Source organism: Pogona vitticeps, chromosome 2 (genome assembly GCF_051106095.1).
Source record: "Pogona vitticeps strain Pit_001003342236 chromosome 2, PviZW2.1, whole genome shotgun sequence".
Lineage (NCBI taxonomy): Eukaryota > Metazoa > Chordata > Lepidosauria > Squamata > Agamidae > Pogona > Pogona vitticeps.
Window position 1 is genome coordinate 136,402,906 of NC_135784.1, and position 25,741 is coordinate 136,428,646.

Sequence of the window (25,741 nt, forward strand, 5' to 3'; positions counted from 1 at the left end):
CGGCAGGCTGAGTGTGTGCTCAGCAGCCAAGGAAGGAGATGGACTAGATGACCCCCAGGGTCTTCTCCCTCTGCCATTCAATGATCCAAATAACCTTTCAAGATGGGAGCTAGGCGAGGTGATGAATCTTGCCATTTATAGGTGCAGCCAAAGAGATCAGTTAATGCCTCTCCAAAATTCTGATGACTATCTCAAACCCAAATTTAGACAGGGTCCAGAGATTTAAAAGGATGCAGAGGCAGCTGCTGGGTCCTCCTCCTCCTCCTTGCTTGTCCTTTCCAGTGCTTAGCCAGCCATTTGACACAGAGTTCCTGTTTTAACCAAACTCCCATGACTTTCCAAAACTTTTTTTTAAATTACAAGATTCCTACAAAATTGCACATAATGATTCGTTCGTTTAGTCTTTTAGTCGTGTCCGACTCTTCGTGACCCCATGGATCAGAGCACCCCAGGCCCTCCTATCTTCCACTGCCTCCCAGAGTAGGGTCAGATTCATGTTGATTGCTTCGGTGACACTGTCCAACCATCTCATCCTCTGTTGTCCCCTTCACACCTCTTGCCTTCACACTTTCCCAACATTAAGGTCTTTTCCAGGAAGTCCTCTCTTCTCATGAGATGGCCAAAGTATTGGAGCCTCAGCTTCAGGATCTGTCCTTCCAGTGAGCACTCAGGGTTGATTTCCTTTAGAATTGATACGTTTGTTCTCCTTGCAGTCCAGGGGACTCTCAAGAGCCTCCTCAGCACCACAATTCAAAGGCATCAATTCTTTGGTGGTCTGCTTTCTTTATGGTCCAGCTCTCACTTCCATACATCACTACAGGAAAAACCATAGCTTTGACTATTCAGACTTTTGTTGGCAAGATGATATCTTTGCTTTTCAAGATGCTGTCAAGGCTTGTCATCGCTTTCCTCCCAAGAAGCAGGCGTCTTTTAATTTCGCACATAATGATGCCTGTCTGCATTTTGCACTGGCTTAACAGATGTAGCCTCGTGGATTTCCATTCAAATTACATGTGTTCAAGAAGCAACCAACACGCGACATGCAGAACAACTCCCACACAACGGCTGAATAAGACTGACTGTATTGATAGATTATTATAACTAGTCTGATGTCAGAGGGGAGTTGCAGAAGAGAAGCCTGAAATCCAGAAGATAAGACGGTTTTTGCAGAAATAATTTCATCCAGTATGGGGTAGGGGGAAAAGAAAGTCAACGCACTAAATTAAAGGCTAACAGATTTATTGCAGCATGGCTTTTATGGGCTGTAGCCTAGTTCATCTGCGCTGTTTGCTTTTCCTGACCCAATGCCAATATGCCTACTATCCCTTTAGAAACCATTCACCCCAAGGGAAGCTTGCTGTATTCTTTCTTCCTTGAAAAAAAAGAGGCAAACGCTCTTGTTGCTCCTTAAATAGTAACAGACTGGTTACAACATATGTTCCATGGATTGCACTCACAATGAAACATGTTAGATCAACGCAGCCTTTTCTGAAACACCCTTTGGTATTAAGAGACCCTCCTTTCCTCTCCATAGGAAAGGGACCGGAATAAATAATGCAACTGCTCCCTCTGGTGGGGAAAAAGGTCAGTAATATAAAAATACATCCTGTTCAATGAGTTTACTAATAATAAGTGTGTGCTGTCAAGTTAGTTCCGACTTATGGTGCCCCTTTTCAGTTTTTTTTTAAGGTAGAGACTATTGAGAAGTGGTTTCTTGGGTCCCCTTATTGGGAGAAAGGCAGCCTATGAAAACAAATACAAATGAAATAAAAACAAAATATCGTTCCCTTCTTCTGGGGGCGTTCTGGGATTATACAGAGTGCTCAAGACCACACAGGCTGGCTCTTCTCTTGGAGAACACGGTATTTGCATAATACATGAGTCATTAGCTTTGTTTAGGGTACAGTTATAAAGATAATTCCCCCACCCCCAAGATTCTAATCTAAAGCTGAAATTTCAATGCATTCTAACATTTTCTGCATGTCTGCTCTGACATATATATATATATGTCAGAGCAGACATGCAGAAAATGTTAGAATGCATTGAAATTTCAGCTTTAGATTAGAATCTTGGGGGTGGGGGAATTATCTTTATATATGTCGGAGCAGACATGCAGAAAATGTGAGAATATATATATAATGTGAGAATATATATAATAGCGTTCAGTGGGGCTCACTCTTGAGGTAAGTGTGAATGGGACTGAAGTCTTCACTATTTCGGCACTGTTGCCTGCTGTTTTACACAATCTGGTCATCACGACAGATACGGAATTTCTTTCACACTTAAGTGTTTACATTAGTGGTGGGGAACTTGCAGCCTTCTTGATGATGATGCACTTCCCATCAGCCATAGACAAAGATGAGGGATTATGGGAGCAACAGTCCAACAACCTGTGAAGAACTACAATTCCCTCCACTGTTTTAGCAGCTGCATAAACTATTCTACTGCATGCCTACCTGCACATTAACTTCCTTAGCTCTCCTGGTCAGTGGTTGTCAACCTTGAGTAAGGACGTGTTCTTGGACTGCAATTCTCAGAAACCCCAGCCAGTGCGGTTTGTGGTGAAGTCTTCTGGGAACTGCAGTCCAAGAACACCCCTGGGGGTGCCCAAGGTTGAGAATCACTGCCCTAGGCAGTCTTTCGTTGGAAAAGTCAAAGCTAGTTTTGGAGAGAGAGAGAGAGAGAGAGAAGCTTTTAAAAAAATCTTTAATATCCCTGTGGAATTTCATCAAGAGCCTTTTTGTTCCATTATATGCTTGGCATTTGTTCTTCCCCCTCCCTCCCTTCTAAGTTCACGCCACACCAAATGAGGTGATACCAAAACTTAGCAGTTACTTCCACCCAACTGGAGCCATCCGCAATTGAGGAAGCATTTTAGATCCTTAACTGACAGGTTAGGATAATAAGCGGCATAATAAGCTGGTGTGAGACAAAAGGAAACTGCACCCATTTTGCATAGCATTTGAGAAACTCTCTGGAGGTGTGTGTGTGTGTGTGTGTCTTCATTCATCATGAGTCAATTCCTGCTACTATGCGGGAAATGGACATGCCTGCTAAATTCAGCGCAGTCCTGGGAAAGGAGAATTTCTGCTGTTTGGTGCATAATCAGTGATGGTCCATTGATGCTTTTATATTTCCCCAAGATTTGGGGCACAGATCAACTATATATTTTAAGATTATATATGTGCAGATTTAGCCCACTAGGGGTGAGAAACACCTATTTTACAATCTACTTGCATAAGTGTTACATATTACTTCCTTAGCACTTCAGGAACGGAACATTTGTCCTGCCAGATGCTTTGGGTTACAATTCTTACGCTCCCCCATTATGGGTCCTGCTGGCTGGAACATTTAAGAGGCAAAGTCTAAAACATTAGTCCACCCAATTATTCTTGGAAAATCTTTACTTCCTTGCAATTGGATTGGGATTCAAGTCTCCAGGAAACCACAAAGCTCTTGATTATGGTCTTATTTTAAAAAGATATAGTGTTAAGCCCTTAGTTCCAAAATATTTGGGGAGACTCTTCTTCTCCCCTCTGTCCTTCAAAAGCAACTTGGCTTCCAAGTGGACAGCTCCCAGTGCTAGCAATCAGCCAGTGCTGATTTCTCCTACTTGCATTTTCTGGAGCAAGGGGAAAACAACATGAGGCAGTGGGGAAAGGAAGTAGGGTTACAAGTGGAAGACACCAACACATAGAATCCCTAGTTCTGTAAATTAGGCTGGGCAATTTTGCAATAAAAGCGTTGAGTGTTCCCTTCCTGGGACACAGTTTTTAAATAATGAACAATAAAACATTTAATCCAATGCCATTTGAAAAGAAAAGGATTTAATGAAAGTGAAGAGGTCTACCTGCTCTCTCTGTATATATATATACTTCTAGTTGTTTAGACCAGTGGTTCTGAAACTTGGGTCCCCAGATGTTCTTGGACTACAAATCCAAGAAATCCTGGTCAGCACAGGAAGTGTTGAAGGCTTCTGGAAACTCCAGTCCAAGAACATCTGGGGACCTCAGTTAGAGAACCACTGGTTTAGTCCGCAGACAGTGGAATCACAATATATGGAAGTAAAATCCTATTCGACCTGTCACAAGCCTAATCACTACTGCGGAATACAGAGAGCCTTCTCTGTTGCTGCTCCCAGACTTTGGAACTCCCTCCCACAGGAGGCCAGACAGGCCCCATCTGTGCTGCCCTTCTGCAAGCAAGCAAAGACCTTTCTCTTCAGGTAAGCTTTCCCTCAGTAACTAGTTACCTGTGTGTGATTTTTAGAGGGATTGTTATTGCATTGTTCCTGGCTTTAATATTGCCTTTTAATGATGTAAGATGCCTCTTTATACTCACTGTTCTTAGCTTTAAATATTTTTCTTTTAATGATGTTAACCGTTGTTGTCTATTCGTTGTTTTAAACTTTAAGTATTATCTTTCAGTGCTGTAAACCACCTGGGGTCCTCCTTTTTGGGGAGAAAGGCAGAGTAAAAATATTTAAAATAAATAAATAAGAAGTGTTTTCCGAAAAACAAACAGTTGGAATGCTACTGGCCAGACTGGTGTGGAATTCTGGGAGTCTAATCCGAAAAGGTAGTCCTTCCAACCTTTGGGGGCAATCCTGAGGAGCTATCGCCACCATAACTTCCTTGTAAATTTCCTGGAGGGGCCAGGCATGGCACAAAGCTCTCCCAGTTGTTGGCAAAATAACGGCCAGAACAGCTGAACCTGAGGTTTGAATTTGCTAAGCGGTTCTAATGTTTGGCATTTCTGTGGTCCCACCCGCGTGTTAAAAGAGGCTCTTTTGTTACGCTTGAAAGCAAATAGTTTCTATGGTCCAGGCAAGCAAGAGGTCATCCATGTGTACTTAATTGCATGCACAAAGTTTATGGCAAGAGCAAATTCGTTCTGGCCTGTGAAACCAGCATACAGGCCAGCACAGGCTGCACCTCTTCGAACCGTCAAGTATTCTGCCTCCAAGGCAGAAACTGCTTCATGCTGCTTGAGTGTCCTTTGACTGGCTCTCTTCCCAACAACCGGGGGGGGGGGGGGAGGGGCAGGATCTGTTTTCCATCATCCCAGAGTGCAGGTCATGTAGTAATCAGCTCAAGTTACAGAAAGCCAGATTTCAGGAAAAATGTCCTAGGACCAGATGCCAGAGCAGTACGACAATGGAACTACTGTAGTTACCTCAGGAGGTAGTGGGTGTTCCAATGCTGGAGAAGTCAAACAACCCTGTTTGAGATAAACTCTGATTTGGATTCCTGCACTGAGCAGGAGGCTGGATTGGTTGGCTTCATAGGTCCCTTCCAACTCCATTATTCTATAATTTCTATAGGGCACATATTAACTGTGATTCTTAAGGAGTGGACTTAATTTCATTGAAGGCTTTCAATGAAAGTCTTCAATTGAATTTCATCCAATACATATACCTAAGATTACAGTTATTGTGATTTACCATCCTCCTCATCTTTACTACCATTTCCATCGTACATGTGAGAAACTGAAGCTTATCCAAGATTACCACTGAGTCTTCTATTAAGGTGGGATGCGCATCCAAGCTCATCTCTCCATCTGCCATTCTACAGCACCTCTAAGGCTATGGAAATTAAAAGGGGGAGGAGGAGGGCATGGCATAAAAGCATAGGACACACAGCTGATTTCGCAACACATTCTTTCTCATGAAAACTACTTGACATTTAGACTGATAAAACAATATTCTATTTGATTTTGTTATCCTTCAGTTCACTCCAGAGGGCTGCTTCTGAAGCTATACACTATTGTAAAAAAGCATCCCATTTCTGTTTCCTGGTTCTAAAGACGGAACTCCAACCTCCTATTAGCATGTACATGTTTTGGATAGCATTACAAGGACTTTGCCACCTGAAGTGGAGCAGGAAATGTATAGTTTGTAAAGTCAGCGTGCGAACTGAGGCAGAAAATCCTTCAAGCACTTCAACCCTTTGCTTTCAGTAAATATATGTCACAAATAAATTAACACTGAAATATTCGCAAGATCAAAATCTGCTGCCCGAGACAGCTGCCCTCATTCTTTCTCACAAAATGTTCTTAAAATAGGTTTTCACTCTGAAATAAGCTGGGAAAAATTGAACTCAGCAGGAAAACTCATTTAAAAATGGACTAATTTTCCCAGTGTTCAAAATGCAGTCGAGAATTTTAGAATCATCTTGACAATAACACATGGTAGCTCCTGAAACACTTCATCATTTTAATTGCTATAGAATGTTTAATCACTTCACTTTGTGGGATTTCCTAAAGTATGAAGAGCTCTACACTCAGCAGCAAGATCAGGGAGAAATCAAGCATAGTCTATAGAAGACATTCTGTGTAATTTCAGATCCAGACAATTTAGACTTGTTCTATTAAGTGAGCTGACATTTTTTGTTCTCTCAGTAATGGGATTTGGGTTGAAATGAATGCTAATTGAAATTTGACATTGAAGTTAATTTTCTAGAGTTATCTCTCTTTACTGAAGCAATTCTAGAGGAAATTGGATTTCAGTGAATAAAAATTAATTCAGGTTTTAGCAAAGTTTGTGCTAATTAATATGACCATAATGCCTCATGAATTGCATTTGTATATTACAAATCCTTGGTGACCCAAAGTGACTGTGTAGAATATATTTAAAAAGCAGCTGTAATGTTTGTGATCCACTTCATGTTATCTGGAAGGAGAAGCTATAAAGAAAATGGAGGGAAGGTCTCCACTCCCACACAGGTCAATTTCAGTTCATCCTTGCTCAGGCAAGATGCCAAAAGAGATTGGAAGAAAGCCTGCAGAACCCCAAAGCCAAGTATAGGTTTCGGCTTCTATATGAGCAAGCAACAGAAATGAAATAAAAATTTGTCAACTGATTTTCTGCCCAGACTTACACTTATATAACTCTAAAGCACTTCTAAGTCCTATATGGCATTCCACAAGAACCTGTGAGGAGGGGAAGTTATTAGTCTTTATAGATGGGTGGCAACAGTTTGAAGAAAAAAGTCAACACATGGAGACTCTCCATGTGATTTGGAACTCCAGATTAAGAAGCTAATAGTTAATTGTTTCAAATAACACAGACATAGCCTTCTCATACATAGATACTGTATGGAAGAAAATGGGTTAAACTTGTGCCTCATGATCTCTAATAAGCACAGTGGTGTGTGTGTATGTGTTTGCAGTTTTATTCTCATTTTTGTAGGCTTGGTGCAATGAAAACAAAACATGTATGACCATAATAATTCATAGCCGGTGAGTATATAAATTTCAGCTGGTTTCATTAGCCACATGAACCTAAACGGGCCTTTACAAAGGAATTTGGTTCATTTGTTGAAATGCCATGCTATCCTTCCCTTAACAGATGTGCCCTACAGTTGTGCTGGAGGATAACTTTGACCATCTCTGCTGCTCACTGCTTCATGCAAGTCCTCTCAGCTTGGGTTCCCCTCTCTAAGAAAAAATGCAGGTCTTGATCACTGGGAGTCCTCAGTTACTCAAGGCGTTTCAGGATTCCTCCCAAATGGAGCCACTCCAGCCTGTACGCTGAACCTCCTGAAGTTTCAGCATAAAGTTTGCTTCCTTCCTCAAACATTGTGTAATACTGTGGTATGTTCATCAAGATTTTAAGTACAGTATTCTATGAATTAAGTGGCTTAACTACACAAGACATGAAGAGAGACTGAAGGGACATAAATTTGGCAAAGCTTAAGGACTACATACAAATTTAAGGTGATACAATAACTGTTTTCAAATGCCATGGCAACAGCCACAATGACTGTAAATCAGAATTGCACTCCCTTCTTACAAGAGGCAGTGGTTTTAACGTTCAGCTGCATGGTGAAGAGGTATCTGGGTAGGTTTATGGTGCAGAAATGGTCTCAGCTGCAGCTTGACTTTGGGCTGTCTATGCCTGAAGCTTAGATATGTGCTAAAATACACTCAAGCTAGCAGTTGTTTTGTTACATCATCAGCATACCCCCCAAGTTTAAAAAAAAGCTACAAGTTAAAAATAAATGTACTGTAGTATTATAATACCAACAAGGAGCACCCTGGTCCAGTTCCCTTCCTACCATGCTAATTTATAGCAGCACAGAGTTCCTACACAATAGGCATTGAAAATATGACTCCAGCTTACAATAATAATAAGTGGTGCAATGCTTTCTACCATGTTTGCATTTTACCATTTTATCTAAACTCCATAGACTTGGACTACTGAAACAGAAGGTGTAAAATCTTATCAATAACAGTTTTCAAAGAAATGGGGGAGAGAGAGTTTCTGCAGATATTTACTACATTTTTATCTTGCTTCCCCTTGCTCAGAGCTCAGTGTGATTAGTATATATTATCTCTCTTGAGCTCTTTTAAGAAAGGTAGCCTTCTTTTAGAAACGAAGCTTCATGGTTACGTGAACCTGGATCTTGCCAGTTCTACTGCTGACACTGTAATCACTGCAGCATACCGGCTCTACAGGGAGTACCCTAGTTTATTTATTTATTTATTTATTCAATTTATATGCCGCCCACACTACCCAGAGTTGTAGAATATATTTAGAAAAGGAACTTTACACCAGTAGTTTTTAAAATTATGTTTTACAATGCTGTTCCCCAGTAGTCTCCCAAAGTCTCCTGAATGGGAACATCAATACCAGCAGGAAGGCTCCAAAGACAACTTGCTCATTGTAACCATTCAGTTTTGCTCAGTCAGTTGCTGTACTCTTTATCCCCATTCAAGCCACTCGCAGAATGGTTGCTGCTCCCTGCTGAGTATTTATGGCAATGTCAGTGTTATTGGCTCATCTCTTATGGAAGTCTGATTACATGGAGCACCTTGCTCAGGAAGCTTGATTAGATGTTACCTGGCTTATTTCAGTCTCATCAACCTTTTGATTCTGTGGTCCTTGTGAAGAAGCAGACCTATTTATTTGGCATGCATCTAAGGACAAAGTGAAGGAAATCAGGACTGTGATTTCGCTGGCTCCCTAGTTTAATAACAACATTCACCTCCTGGTTACTAATGATTGGAAAGTGGCCAAACTTTTACAAAGCCAGCAATATCACAAACATAGTAGACTTGGGATCTACTGGACAGTAAGATAACATGTTCCAGGAATAATATCCCTTTGAAGTAATGTGAGCGAGAGGATGATGGAAAAAAATTCCTATAAGTGAAAAAACAAGGTGAGATACGGCTGAAGTCATTAAAATATTCTGGAGCAAGGATGCTCAATCTTTTCAAAGCAAGGGGGTGGGGAAGTCAGCCTATGTTGTGAGCAAAAAATAAAAGCTGTTAGAAGTTTGCAAATTAGTTTCATTCATTTTGAGAACAGTTTTTTGATTTAATAAGGTAGTCAGCCAACCAGCATTTTAAATCCCAAGTGACCTGCATGTCTGAATGCAAGAATGGAAGTGCAAGCTGATTTTCAAACTGAGAGAAGTATGAAACATATTTCACTACCTACAGCTTCCCTTCCAGTGATGTATATCTGTACTGCACAGTTAATGTACAGTACAGTAAGCTGAGATATTCATTTCAGTTGATGCTTCCAGAGTTGAACAAGCCCTGGAGAAGATGCCCTGGGAGTGAGGGAGGGAGAGAGGGAGGGACCTATTTTTTTGTCCTCCACGTGCTTCCTTGATGCTGAAGCCAGAATATACAGCAACCACTCTAAAAGGCAATGGGGGAAAAAAAGGACGTCCTGCTTGTTTTCCTCCCACTGCTGGTCAGGTTTCCCATCCCTTCCCTTCCTTTTTCTGGAGAATTTTTCTCCTCTGCTCTTTCACATCCTTTCAGTGAGGACTGGGGAGACTGCTAAGGGGTCAACTTCCAGACTGTTGTACTTGCCATCTCAGTTTCTCAGAGCATTTCTGAGGGCTCAAAATCTGAACCCTCAGGTATCCCCCCCCCAAAAGCTTGGGGGATTCTTGGAGCTGTAGTCCTCTCATTCTTCTCTTCTACTCCTCACCTCATTTGCAAGGGCTGCGAGGCAGGCATACTCTGCAGAATGAGGATAACAGGCCAGATTGTTGAGAATTTCACTCTGCAGCAGCATGACATTCTCTAAAAAGAAGGAAGGGGAAGGGGAAGGAAAGGAAGTGCCTTGTACTGCATTGCACTGCACCGGGCGAAGCTTAAGTGAATGCTGCTAAAGCAATGCTGTTGTTTGCTGGGCATAACCCTAGATCCCAGGGTTCAATTGTGGTGGCACCATTCTGTCATCTTTATTGGGATGAAAGATGGACATGCCCAGAAAAGAGCAGGAGGAAGGAAGAAGTCAAAGATAACCCACAGAGCGATCATTCATAAACAGCACAAGATCCCTGAGTGAACAACTCAGCTTAATTTTTCTCATTCCCAAACTGGAGAAACCTGTTTGGGGAGGACGATGGGAATGTCAGAATTGGCCTCGACTTAGCATGCCTCACCTTGCTCTGATACTGAGAGGGGCGGAGGAAGAACAACTCTTGGAAAGACTCCTTGGCAATCAGCATCTCATCACCCCGGCATCCAATCCTGCCCGCTCCCCCGTCCACCAGTGTCTCTACAAGCAGCAGCAGCAGAAGCACGGTGCAGGCAAGGGGCAACAATGAAAGCAGAGAGACTTAAGAAAGATTTTGCTAAGCATTATAAGAGATATACTGCGGTAAACATATGCTTATTAAATCACACCCAGATTATCCCTTCATTTCACAGTCACGTAAAACAGTTTAAACTCTACAGGACAAAGTCGGACGCCCGGGCATCAAAATATCTTTGGGGCATATCTCAGGCTCACTCTTCTCATCTTAAAAGCTACCAGTTATATTTTTTAAACATTTAAAAAATGTATTTAGCTATAGTCTTCTATACTCTGTATTTTTCTGTAACTTCACAAATTGATATGCATTTTTTTTGCTTATTATCCGCTGTCATGTCATTTCTAATTTATAACAACCCTAATATATACCTTTTCAAGGTATGTGAGATGTTTAAGGAGCAGTTTTACCTTTGCCACCCCTTAGTAAGTTTCCACCACCAAGCAGACATTTGAATCCAGGTCTCTTGGGTCCTAGTGTGTCATTCTATTTGCTACAACACACCAGCTCCACTATGGATATTAACTACCATTTTTGAATGGTTCACAATTGTTTGGGTGACTTGGTTTCTTTTTTATGATATCATTGGTCTACAAATGTGGGCTTATATCCAACTAGTGCAAGACCTTCACCTGTTCATCAGAAGGGCTCTTGCTGCAGGGAACAAATTAATAAATGTTCTACAATCAGCGAATGTGTTTGGTATTTCATCTCCTTCTATCTTTTATTCAAGGTTAAGTCCCTCAAGCACAAATGATTTCAGTGCAACTCCCTTTCGTTGTATGAGAGTCTCGCTTGGGAAGATGGACACTTTCTTTCTAAGACTGTGCTTTTCTTTCTTTTATAAACCTGAGAGAAAAATAAAATCCTCCAGGGAAACACCAGATACAGGCAAAAAATAAGTTAAAGTTTCAAGTTATTTGCAGATATTTACTATATATTACAGTGGCCCTTATGCTCAATTCCCTGGTTCAATTTATGAGAAATGAACTGATTCAACAGAATTAAAATAGGAAGAGTTTTCTGTGGTCTTTGTTTATTGAGTACCCACGCCCTTTCCCTCATAAGAACATAAGAAGAGCCCTGCTGGATCAGGCCAAGGGCCCATCTAGTCCAGCTTCCTGTGTCTCACAGTGGCCCCACCAGATGCCTCTGGGAGCACACAAGACAACTAGAGACTCCTCTCCTGAAACCCCTCCCCTGCATTTGGAGGTCCCTTCCTTTTAAGCCTGGAGATGATACATCCCCCATCATGGCTTGTAACCTGTGATGGACTTTTCCTCCAGGAATCTGTCCAATCCCCTTTGAAAGGCATCTAGGCCAGATGCTGTCACCACCTCCTGTGGCAAGGAGTTCCACAGACTAACAACATGCTGAGTCAAGAAATATTTTCTTTTCTCTCTTCTCACTTTCCCAACACTCAATTTGAGTGGAAGTCCCCATTGTTCTGGTATTGTGTGAGAGGGAAAAGAGCTTCCCTCTATCCACTTTACCTACCCCCTGCATAATTTCCCTCACTCCTGAACAGACTAGGCTTGTCTGCTTAGCCTGAGGCCCTGAGAGCCAAAACCAAAAGGGGCGCTTGGTCTCCACTGCTCATTTCTTCATCAGTTTCCATATCCAGATACTATTAGGATAGCTGGTGCGCTGCCAGAGGCTTGGGAAAATAATTCTTTGGAAGAACCCAGCTGCCAATCTCTGTAATTCTCACAATCCTTCAGCCACTGGCTATGTTGCCTGAGGGATTCTGGAAGTTGTAGTAAAAAAAAAAACCTTTTCTAAGCTTTGCACTATAAATCTGTGTTATAAACAACTAGGCCTGCCACTTCACCTATGCAAAAACTTTTGTGACTTTCTATTTTTACATGCCTTTTCTTTGTCTTCCCTGCAATGATTAGTGGAAATAGCTCCAAGTGTTACAAAAAGAGTGTGTTTTTGTATGCATGTTAGTTTGACAAGGCCAGCCCCAAACATTTTGCTACCTGAGGCAAAGATGCAGTTCCTCCCCATTCCATGCACAGAGTTTGACTGGAGTAAATCTTACTTCAGCACTGTCTAAAGGACAGCATTCTGTTGAACTTGAGGGCAGGACTTCAGCTTGAGAAATCAGTTGGCAAGGGGAGAGATGAGGTTGTGCTCAAGCTGTGTAACATTTTACTGCTCAAACATTTTACTGCTGCTGCCTGCCTCCTGTCAGCATGTGTTCCTCAGGCAGTCACATCGCTCTGCCTTGGAAGCTGAACGGAATTCCAGCTATTATCCCGCTTTGTCCCACTGTTCAAAGCAAATGTGAAATTCTATCCTCCTTCTCTATAAAGTTTGTCATACAAGTTAAATTGCTTTATGATTGATGTTGTAACAGCAGTTTTGTTGTGTTTTAACTTGTCATCTGACAAAACAAAGGGCTCTGTGCAGCTTTGAGAGTCAGAAGACAAAAAGGCACCTAATACCATGGGATTATATTCTTTAGCACAGTGGTCCCCAACCTTGGGCCTCCAGATGTTCTTGGACTACAACTCCCAGAAGCCTTCACCACCACTTTTTGCTAGCCAGGATTTCTGGGATTTGAAGTCCAAGAACATCTGGAGGCCCAAGGTTGGGGACCACTGCTTTAGCAGACATGAAAATGTAGCACTGAAGCAGATCACATTGGTCTTTATTGTACTATTTTATAGTCTAGCCCCTCCCCTCAGAACTAGTACTGTCACAGGCCAGCAGTGTGGAAAAACGTGGAGTGAAAGTCAATTAAAATTCTAATATACTGTACTTAGAATTTGGCTGCAATCTATTCATGCGAGAGGGTTTTGGACTGGGATGTTTATTTCAACATTTAGCGGCCAGCGTCTAATCCAACATCACTGGTTATCTGTGTGTACCCAGGCCCAATTTAAGGAGCTGATTTTAATCTCTTAAATCCTTAACTGGTTTGGAGTCAGGATGTCTGCAGTTCTACCTCCTCACACTCATCAATGTCCATGTTCCTTCGCTAGAGAAGGACAACATGTCTGCTTGAGAAACAGGGTTTTTAAAAATTATTATTATTCTTTGCACTATGGTTGCAGAATACATTCAGGACTCAGCCTGTCTTTACTTTTCATGCACAGTTAAAATCTGGCTGTTGAAACATTTGGAGGCTGATTTTTGTCTGGGGACTGTGCATTGTTTTTTATTTGATTCCCCCCTTTTTTAAAAAAAGAAAATCTGTTTTACTGTTCCGCCTCTATTTACAATTTGCCTTTTAAACTGCCTTGGGGGAAGACAAAATGGGGAATGAGCAGCTTTGAATAATTCTGTTTTCACCAATTTCCTCAATATAAGGAGTGAAAGAACCTGATGTATACCTCACAATAAAGACACCAAGAATGATAAGAAAACAAGACCATGTGACCTTGGCATAGACCATCAAGGCTACATGAACCCTTTTCCTGGCTTGGTTCAAGCCAAGAGAGGCAGAAAACACCAGAAGTCACATACAAAGTAAAGTCACTTCTTCGGAATTTCACCTGCAGTCATCTGACTCGTGTGTGGTTCAAGACAACACTGAAGGGGCGCTCGGGAACTCTGGCTGCCTATCCCAATCTGTTCACTGCATTTCCTGTGTGACTTTGGGCATAGGATTGGATTGGGCTCTGGCTCAGTTTCCTTACTTATAAATGAAGAATTTCGCACACACACACAGAAAGAGAGAGACTGACATTGACTTGGGGCATCTATCAGCAGTTTAGATGTTACACTCATGGAATTTATGTTGTTACGATAAGTCAGCTTCTGTGGTTTACCCAAGGTGACTTCATTGCAGCAAAGAAGTGCCCCAACTATAAAACTAAAATGCCAAGAGGAAGAACCAAGTCATAGCTGTTGATGCTATATTGCTTTGGATTCACAATGCTGGAAAGCCTAATCATCTTTGTTCTACATTGATTTGACTCTTAGCACCACCTTTATTTATTCCTAGTCAGTGATGGAATACAGTTATGCCACTTTGTTTCCTTGCAGAGCTATCCAAGCCAATGCTTGGCATTTTGCAAAATGGTACAGTATAAAGTTGGTGTTTAGTGTATAGTGTTGATCATTTTGAGAACATGCAAGCTTAGCACAGGTAGATCCAGTTAGATCAGGGAAAGGAGTTATATGTGCCATTTAAGAATTGTTAAAGTGGTCAGCAGATACTACTGCGTCCATGATTTCAGTGGATATATTTTTTCATAGTTTATTCATTTGCTTGTTCGTTCATTCCTGCCTGCCTTCAGTTAAGACTAAGATGAAGCTGATTAATTTTGGCCTCTATACGAATACCTAATTCCGAAGTTATTTAGTGCAAGATGTGGAATTTATGCAATATACAAATTTGGAACACAACATGTGTTGTACATGTTTTTTTTCTTATTTTGTAAAATAACATTATTTCATAAACATGGGATCAATTTTGCTGCTATCTTACCATCACTGACTAAAAGCCACCATCCAGAATGACGATATTGTGAAACGCATCAACTTAGGCATCTCTAAACACCTTGTGGCTGCCCATCATTTGAAAAAAAGAAGAAGGAGGTGCTCTCGGCATTGGAGCATTAGTCTGGAACCTGGTTGATGGGATCTCCAGTTCATAGTATAAGTATCTGTGTAACTTTTGGACTTGAAGGAGGGGGGAACCCCAATATTTGATAATCCGATATAACTGCAAAGATTTCAAAACCTTGCTTTATCCACATTTTTGTGACGTCTACTGCATGTCTGAGACAGGGAGAAGGGATTATGACAACACGAGCCACATTGGCACCTCTGATACCTCTGACAGGTATGCATGGTATGACCACTGCAGGAACTGAACTGACAAACACTGCTAGGCCCAACCCAGAATGCTGGTAGCCAACTCCCTTTTTCAAAGACAGATACTACAGGAAACCAATGGGCAAAACCTGAATGGATTGTCAGGTCCATAATACATAATAGGACTCTGGGGACCAGTTTAAGTCAGGGTAGGTAATACTGGACAAGAAAGGTGGGGAGGGAGTGCCAGAGCTTGGAACAGTTGCTTAACTGAACCCACCAGCCACCTTAGTTAGAGGACTCCGAGAACACTAGTCCAGACACAACTCAAATATGGGGGAGAAATACAGTATCAGGAGAGGGTTCCGGCACTCTACCTCCCTTGTCCTCCCTGAGCTGATGAGAGGCTAGAGGGAAACTATGCAGTACCGTCCTGCACATTTCTATTTATAGATAAATCTCGATGAATTCAGTGGCACTTACTCTTAGGTAAATGCATGCAGGGTTGCAGCTTCAAGCTCCTGAGATTGCCAAAGGAGTTGTGAGCAGACAACATGACAACTAATGAATGCAGAAACCAGCCAGCAAACCAAACAATATTGTAGATGATGGGGTGGAGAGGTGCTAGCTTTGCCCCCAGGAGCCCTTCCAAAAAAGCCACACAAACCCCCAATTGATTCTTAGCATCCCAGGTAGTGTTGCTACATGTGCTCACCAGAGTCATTTTCAGTGTCATCTCCCTCTGACTCAGCTCTCACTGATATCGAGCAACAGAGAGTGCTGACGAGTTGATTGCACACAGTATAATTGGAGGTACCAGCAGCACGCCACGGGCTCTGTTAGAGCTCTTTCGGTAAGGTAGAAATACTTGCATTACACCCAGCCACTCCCTTCCTCTTTCATGTTTGGGCCTCGCTTCATGTAGCAATAGGGGCTTGGGAGCTCATACACAGACTCTTCAAAACCAAACAACAGAACTCCTCAACTCACAATTGACTTCAGTCCCCACTTACAAATGAGTTGGATAAGGGAATCTGTTACGGTTAGAGCAGCTGCTAAATGAAATAAATTTACGGCTTAATATGATTCACGAGAGCTGACCTTTAGTATTCATGAACTCAGTCCTTGAGCGCCATGCTCTGACCTGAGAGGTAATACTTAAAAAGTGAGTGCTCCTGAGCATATGCAGGGCGCATCTTAGTTACGTCTCCATTTAATAAGGGCCTCCCCCTCCCATGTATATATATTTATCTATTTACAGAGAAAGACACACACACAAACACACACACACACACGTATATGCTGCAAATGTGCCTTCTGTTTAAGCAATATTGATCTGCTTCTGAGAAATGTAACTGAAAAATACAGCAAGTGGAAACATCTACTCAGGCTGAACGGTGTGAGATCCGGGACTGACAAAAAGGAAATACTCTTCACACAGTGTTTAATTAAATGGAGTTCATTACCACAAGACATAGTGAGAGCCACCAGATTTCAAAGGGGATTGGACGAATTTCTGGAAGTTGGGGCCATCAAGGGCTTCTAGTCAGTCTGACTGTACAGTAATTAACCTAACAGTATGCTTCTGTTATAGGGAAGACATGTGAGATGGCTCTATTGCAAAAAGAAAGGAAATAGTAATAGGAACACAGACAAATGACTTCAAAAGAGACATTCTCCATACCTTCAGACAACCACTTGGATTTTCTATATTTTTCCCATACTTGGTTATTTAACATAAACCTGTATATTATATAATGGGAGGGACGTGGTGGCGCTGCGGGCTAAACTGCAGAAGCCTGTGCTGCAGGGTCAGAAGACCAAGCAGTCGTAAGATCAAATCCACGCGACGGAGTGAGCTCCCGTTGCTTTGTCCCAGCTCCCGCCAACCTAGCAGTTCGAAAGCATGTAAAAATGTGAGTAGATAAATAGGGACCACCTCGGTGGGAAGGTAACAGCGTTCCGTGTCTAAGTTGCACTGGCCATGTGACCACGGAAGATTGTCTTTGGACAAAACGCTGGCTCTATGGCTTGGAAACGGGGATGAGCACCGCCCCCTAGAGTCGAACACGACTGGACAAGAAAATGTCAAGGGGAACCTTTACCTTTTATATATATAATATATTTGATTTTAATCCACCCTGGGTTCAGCCCTTCTTTTCAGACTTTGAGACCACACCTGCATGCTGGCATGGCAATGTGGCACCACAAGTAAATTAAGAATCCAGCCACACATTTTTAGCCCTCATGTTCAACACCCCTTCACCCCACTTCGTGGATGACAAATCAACAATGCTGTTTCCCCTTGGGAAAAGGGATATTTGGCAATTTGCCTCATCTTTAACTGCAAAGTAAAACCACCTATTGTTTTTCTATGGGGCATACATGTAATATTCATATTCTTAATATTCTTGATGCACAGTGGCAGAACCATCCATCATATGGGAAAGCAAAGAGGGTGCACTTGGAAGAGATGATAACTCACTGGCCACTGGAACTCCAATAAGGATCCAGTAAGGAATAAGGAAAGAACAGAGAAAAGGTGGGAAAGGGAGAAAAGTAGGGGAACATCTATTACTATACAGTATATATTGTCATATCACGTGTCAATATGACTCTGGGGATGACATGCCCACTTATGCAGAGAAACAAACTGAATCAAAACACCACTAGGTAAAGGTAAAGGTTCCCCTTGACAATTTTTTTTGTCTAGTCGTGTCCGACTCTAGGGGGCGGCGCTCATCCCGCTCTTCAAGCCATAGAGCCAGCGTTTGTCCGAAGACAATCTTTCCGTGGTCACATGGCCAGTGTGATTTAGACACGGAATGCTGTTTACCTTCCCACCGAGATGGTACCTATTTATCTACTTGCATTTGCATGCTTTCGAACCGCTAGGTTGGCGGGACCTGGGACAAGCAACGGGCGCTTACTCCGTGGCGTGGATTCGATCTTACGACTGCTTGGTCTTCTGACCCTGCAGCACAGGCTTCTGCAGTTTAGCCCACAGCCCCAAAATGTTGAGAAGTGCCTTTCTGTGTGTGTGTGTGATTTGAGAAAAGTCCAGGGACCATGGGAAAAAAGCCATACAAGTTGTGCATTGTTGCCCAAAAATGAAATACACCTTAATCTGAAAGCACCCAGTTTATTAACAGTATTGCACAACACCAGTTCAACAGCCATCTGGTTTCTCCCATGGGAACTGGGTCTCTGGGCAAAATAGAGCTCACAAGGAAATTTAAGGGACAATCCGGGCTGTGAGACAGTCTTATTTGAAGGGTGCTGCTCCAAGGGTTTTTCGAAGTTTACTTTATCTGTAATCCTCAAGCCATTTACTTAGAGCTCAAGAATTGCATCACTAGCTAATATCTGAATGCATCAAAAATACTTCAAATGCCTCTATGTTTTTCTTCCCTTGGAAGTAAATTTGGTCACTTCACTTTCCTCCTTCAAACATCTATGTATTACTGACATCCTGGTAATATACATACATACGCAGTCCATAGTTACATATATCCTATGTAACTTTCCTGCCTCTTGGCTATCTGCTTTGTAAGACCAACTAGGAAAGGAAGGAGAAGTTTTGAAGAGAACTATACGGGCTGCAGTCCAGGAGGTGACGAAATACCCTGAATTTCCATGAGCAGACACAAACACACAAAGTAAACCTGAGAAGTCAATTTGCTGGACAGTAGACGTAAAAGTGTCAGCTCACAGAATTCCCCAGGAAGATACCGGAGCTCTTTGCATTGCGATCCAAAAACACACACCTGCACACCTCTAAAATCAGACCCCATCTGCTCATGTGTTTCCCTGCTTGTAACAGAAGAACAAAACAAATGAGTGTGTAAACCAGGGCTGTACAGATGGCTTATTCTGTTTCTGCCATGGTTGCTGTTATATGGCTTCACGTTGGAAGCAACTTATAGCAACCCTAAAAGTCCTTCAAGGTAAATGAGATACTTTAGACTTTAGCAGTGGTTTTTACCAGTTCTAAACCCCCTAGTGAGTTTCCATGGCCAAGTGGAGATTCAAACCCAGGCCTCTGAGTCCACTACTCTATCCACTACACCACACTGGGCATCCTATTCTAGTTCTAGTTACAGTCAATTACTCATGTGTTCTCTTCTGTTCCATCTCGTATCCGCTTGAATGTCTGATTATTTTTTTTAAGGAGGAACATTTATATACAAATACTTACAGAAACATGTATTTTGAATGTATTTTCTCACTAACTATGCATGTGTGATCTTTTATCTAGACTGACATTTCCAAAAAAATTTCTGCTCCAAATGCACATAACTGTATTTGACTAATTTGTTTTAAGCCAAGAACTGCTTTATATTGCATTGCAAAATTCAGAGAAGTGTGAAATCCAAAGCTTAACTATGGGTCAACCCATACAACCTTAGTCTGACAGCTGTGGAGCAGGTCAGTCCATATCAGCCCTGACAAACAGCAACCTCTTCCAGCATCCCTATGTACACCAAAGGCAACACGCCACACAACACCTTGGTGCCTGTACCGCCTCAGACACATGTCTGCCTGGCGGATTCATTTCATCCTTCCTGAGAGGAAACCAAGGAGCTATCCCACAAGCGTTAGCCTGGATTCACCCCGCTGCTCTGTCATTTTTCTCAGATCATGTCGCCGCCTGTGCAAAGCGAAGCAAGCCTACCCATTTGTGGCAGGCTGAAACCTGATTTGTCCGTGTGATAGATCACCTGGCTTCCTCTCTGGCTGCACGGTCAACATGATCATTGCACCGTGATCTCATGCAGCCAGGCCAGGGCCAAGTTTTAGTTTCATGAATCATCCCTGTAGTTCGAACACGAGCAAGGCAAAAAAAAAAATCACAGACGGGAATTACTGGAAAGGACACCTGCAACCCCATCCATCAAGCAGACCAAGCACCTGTAGTTTCAAACATTGTGCCTTCTGTTTTATTAAAGCCCACATAACCAATCTGCCTTTGCCAGGATGTGAAAGCAGGACAAGCTCCTTAAAACACAAGCCTCCAAGAAACCATTTCACTGAGGCGCACTCCCTTCAAGCCTGTGTGCACACATTCCCAGTTCTGAATATTCCACACTCCTTCTCAAAGAGGCAGAGAAAAAGCAGCATCCCATTTCACTGACCTTGCTCCATCCCTTGTTCCTCTAGTCACCAGACAGAAGTGTCTCGCAGGGAGCTCTATTGCATACGGCTGGTGCTCCCAGGTAGGCAGTGGGGTAAGAAGGCAGCAGGAGAGGTGTTTGTCTTCATTCCAGGCCGACTAGAAAATCCAGGAAACTGCTTGGTGATGAAGTAGCAGGTAGGCACCGACACTCAGCACATAATGACTCCGGCAGGTCCTTCTATAAAGGGCTCTTGGTCCATCATGCTCTTCCTGCCTCCTTTTTAGCCACAAGCCCCGCCTTCTTCCAAGAGGCCTGGGAGGCTTTTGACTCCTCAGGCTCTGCCAGCTGATAGATCAGGTTGATGACTGTTGGGCAAGATATGCTGTAAACTCTTTGATCGTCATCCTTCTCTGGAAATGGCAGTAAAACTTACCTCTTGTTTTGGAAAAAGGGGCCATTGTAAAACAAGCTAGCGTGCTTATCACTTTCCTTTTCTTTTTCTTTTTTTGCACAGGAACCAGATCAGGACCTTGCCTACATATTAAACAAGTGAAGTGGGATTTCACTTCTACTGGCATTATGATTATAAATAAAAATATAAATGTAGCCTTTTGGAAAAAAGAGAGACTGTAGCAGTGGTTAGTGAGCACTTTGAGTTCACTGGTGGAAATGCAGAATAGTTATCATTTCTTTATTTCCCACTTTTCTTCCAGTGACTATACGGTAAATATCGTAACTAATAAATAACAATGGAGAGCTCAGTGGTTTAGGTCTCTGGCTGTGGAGCCAGAGGTTTGGAGTTCAATTCCTTGCCGTGCCTCCTTGTGAGTAGGACCAGTCTTGCGTGGCCTTGGGGGCAAGCGGCACAGTCCCAGGACGCCCCCCCCCCAAAAAAAGGGAAGGGGAAACTGTTCTGAGTATTCTCTGCCTAGAAAATCCTGAAAAGGGTCCTCTTAAGTCCGACTTGATTTGATGACACGTGATTGTTATTAGTAATAAATAAAAAACAGTGAAACGATCAAGAGTTTATTCCTGGAAAAAAATTCAGATGTATTATAGACAATAATACGAAGACATATTTGTTCAGCTGAACACATTACTATACCTTGCACTCTTATTAATCTGAAATGGGTGTTTTTACACATAAGTAATTAAACACCAGGTTAATGTCTTGGATTTTTGTGTTACGAATTTTCTTGTATACCAATTCGAATGTTGTCTCTGTAGGAAAATGCCGCAAAAATCTATTAAATAAAATTATAATAATGATTACTGAATATCTTCAAAATCCAAAATAATTCAAGCTATACTGAGTTTTTCATCAGGGGAAAAATAACCAGGTAAATAACAATACTGAAGAAGCACACATGCTGCAGATGTCACATAAATGACAGTATTTTAAAGAAGTGAGGCCGATTTGCGGCTTATACGTAACGTAGACTGTTGATCGGGAGCCTGAACACCAGGCCGGTGGTTTCGCAATGTTGTTGTATCAGTCTGAAGCAAAATCTGTACATGAATCTGAATATCACCTACTGATAATATCAAGGGTTTCTCTGGTACTGTATGCATTTCGGGTAAGGCGGAGCCACAGCCCTCAAAACCAGCTCTTCTTATTTTTTTTTTCCTACCAGGCATGCATTTTCTTTTAGCAGCAAGTGAAAAACGACACGCCTAAACGATTCTTTGCTAAAATCCGAACCGCAGGCCTGCCTGGCCTCGTCCTCTGTTCTGCTTGCCCTGTAAGGCTCCGGGGAGCCAGAGACACACACGGCCGCGCTTCTCTCAAACCTCATGGTCGCGTTTGGTGGCCGGCTTCTTGGGCGCCCTTAATCCTTGTTGCGGCTTTCCGCCACTAGAGGTCAGTGTTTGAGCAGGCCCTTGGGCTCCAGGACCGCGCGCTTCAAGATAGCAAGGTTGCAGCGCGGATTTTATGTAGTTATAAATAACGAGGGTGTTTATTTCTTTCTTTTTTAAACTTTTTCAAACTAGTATCCCTCAACCAGTGTGGCACATGAGTGTGTGCAGTGGCTGGGGGCAGTTGCACCTCGGGAGTGCGCTCGGTGGATAGATTCTCAAAGGGATTTTTCTAAGCTGTGCTCCCCCGCCCCCCCCCCCAGAGATAGGGTCTCCAATCTGAGATTTCTGTCAAACGTCATCATCTTGCATACTCTTTGCAAAGTGGAAATGGCAGCACTGCTGGGCCTCAGGGCCTTGGAGAAGGCCCTGAGGTACCACTCTCTGTAGGCAACCTTTTGGTGTGGCCAACACACCCTTTCCCCGAACCACCCCTCACCCACCTGGCTTCACTTTCCTCCTTTTAAAAGCCTATGTAAATGGATCGGGTCCGTGAGGTAGGGGAGGAGGCAGTGCCAGGGCAATATATTTTGCTGCCTGAGGTGAGGAGGATAGTGCTCCCTCTCCTTTTCCTCCTATAGAACTTGGCATGAGAGTTAACTCTTTCTTCAGGGCTGGCAAGGGGACCACGACTCCTGAGGCCGCACACCGGCTTAGAGAGGATGGGTGGCCTTGACAGCACTGGCCAACACAGGAGAAGGACCTGGGGAGCCACTGGAACACATGCTTTTTTGGACTAAGACACAGACAGCTGGGGAGAGCTGAACCCCCATGTACCCCCCCATAACATATACCCTACATTGTAGGGTTTCTTGTTTTAGTTTTTGCAGGAGAAGAAGGCAAATTTAAACGGGGCAGTGACTAGAGGAGCAGAAAGTTTAAGCCTCTGCCTGTACACAGTGATCCCAAATCATAGTTTTGGCACATTTTATCTATCTATCTATCTATCTATCTATCTATCTATCTATCTATCTATCTATCTATCTATCTATCTATCTATCTATCTATCTATCTATCTATCTATCTATCTATCTATCTATCTATCTATCTTATTAGATTTCTAATCTGTCCATCTAGACCAAAGGTCTACTCAATTCACAGACTGAAGGAAGGAAATTAAGCTACACACCACTTATTTAATACAGCAGATAGCTTAACACTCTGACACTTAAGCCCTTACCTGCAATTTGAAGTGGGGCTGACCTCTGGTTGACCTTAAGCAACTTGACAGCCAGCATTCCATTTGGTTATTGGCCATACCTTTTCACATAATAGTCAAAAAGGCTGCTGCTACTCTCCTAAATTTGTTTCTTAGAAAATAACAGTTTTCCAGAGCAGTAGCTGCATTGGAGTTTACCTGCACAGCTGGAAACATGTGAATGGATCCACCATGAAGTCACACCTAGGATGCTGGATTTCCCTAGGTTAATTCACTTCAGCCAGCCACACAGAAGTCAGCAGGGGGAGATGAGGAAATCACCTTTGTATACAGCTTGTTAATATTTGAAGAAGGAAATAGAGAGAAGGAGAAAAAGCAAGGAATGGGCAGACAGACTGGAGGAAGTTTTTCACTTCAGCCTTGTTTCCAGTTTCTTAAGGTGGCTCTGCTATGCTCTGGCTGTCCAGATTTGCAGTAGCTACATTTAGAGCATAGCTACCTTAAAACTTCCTCCCCTGTTTTTAGTTTGGTCACCCAGGTGCCCCAGTGCTACATTAGCAAGCCTTTGAAAGAAGGAAGGAAGGAAGAGCAAGGAAAGGCAAGGTGGACTGAGGCACTACATGTGGGGAGGAGGGGATTTAAATAGCAGCCAATTTCTACATTGCTCTGCCTTTCTTGCTGCTGCTGGAGCCAGCCAGAAAGGTTTCAAATAAAATGGTTTCAAACCTGTCTACATTGGCTCAAGGGATCACATCTACTGAACATTTGATGAAAAAGAAAAAAAATTAGAAGCCCTAGTGGCAGTGGAGAAAAACACTGATTTGTGATGGAAATGCCAGGCTGATTTGCATTTACTCTTAAGTGATGTAATCAGTGGAAAATAATGTGAATCAGACTGTCCCAATCTTGGAGCATTTCTTGCATTATTTGTAATAGCATCCTTGGTCTGTTGCAGGAAAAAAAGTAAAGAGCCTTTTGGTACTTTAAAAAGTAGCAAGTGTATTATATCAGTAACGGTAAGTCATGTAAGTGTTAGAAGACGCCGCTTTGTTTTTCCCAGAGATTAAATTCTATTTAACATAGGTAGGATTGTGAATTAATTTGCCAAGACTAGCACTGCAGGCCTGATAAAACAGCTGAAAGTTTTCAAGTCAATCAGTGCTATCAGCAAACAGGAGCTAAGAAAAAGTCAGAGGGCAACTACATTACCAGGATTTTGTTGCGCTGTCAGTACAGTCATATACAATCCGCTTTGCAACGACTACACAATGGAAAGCATCACATTAAGCAGGCCAACTATTTTCTGTGCCAATCCATACCTTTTTGGTTCTGTGTCAGAGCTAATCCTTTTTTGGAGCTGAGCTGGAGTGGTGGGGTCTGGATCAGATGTGCACAAAAGGATCACTTCAAAATGAGATCACACCCAGCGAAGTGACCCTTTCTGGTGTAATCTTGTTTACCTGTTTAGTCACATGGTCCCTTTTAGGCAAGGCTGTTTGATCACTGAAGTAAACTTACTGGGCTTGATGAATGATGTGAAGGGTACATATAAAGTTTCAGAGTAATTCAGAAGAAGCCAAATACGTATAACTACTGTCTTTACTTGTTCTAAGTTTCCATGCAGAACACTGTGACCTGGAACATGAAATTTCTTTAAAAATAAAAAAGGCAACATAGCTGTGAAATCTGTACTCCTTTTAAAGTTAGCATATTTTGAGGACATTGGAGCAAGTCTCAAATACAGATCCTAAATGTTGTATTTTATTTCATATCAACGTTCAAGCTTGTTCTACTTCAAGATGTCTTCTGTTTGAAGGCTTATTCAGTTTAAAGATGAAGCATTGTGAAAAGGGAGTCCAGGACCCTTGAAGATGGAGCAGGCGTGTAGCTCATCTGGTCAGAGTCTTCCTTGGTGTGATATGATATATCATGTTTCTATTTAAGTTATAGAAATTTCCAAATTTGCACCTATAAATTTGAATTAATATATTCTATGCAGGTTTGTGTCTTCCTTTCTCCTCCTATTTTGCTGATCTGTTTTCACGTCTTTGGAAACATGTAAGTGGCTGCTGTAGATGAGGCAGTGTCCTAAATGAGTAGGGTTGACTGTACCAATAAGTGGATGAGTGAGGGCTTGTCTACACAGGCTCAATTGGAGATGGCTGGATTGCGCTAAGGATTGCTTAAGGTTGCATAGAAATCTTGCATGCCATTTGGTGCAGTCCTTGCATCCACACACCATATGCACCTCAAAGGATCCTATCTGGCCCTACTCCCTT

At 42.4% G+C, this 25,741-nt stretch overlaps 1 protein-coding gene across 2 annotated transcripts in view; it reads right to left on the reverse strand.

Annotated features, from left to right (window-relative positions):
- OTOP2 (otopetrin 2) overlaps window positions 1–23,746 on the reverse strand; it is a 57,674-nt gene extending 33,928 nt beyond the window's left edge. Inside the window, exon 1 of one of the 2 annotated variants that reach the window (XM_072990575.2) lies at window positions 23,661–23,746. The gene's annotated coding sequence lies outside the window, so the exon portion shown is untranslated. Of the gene's footprint in view, window positions 1–20,464; window positions 22,252–23,660 lie in introns of those variants that run through there. The other variant, XM_020806304.3, reaches the window with a different exon arrangement.
- Between the last annotated feature and the right edge of the window lie 1,995 nt (window positions 23,747–25,741).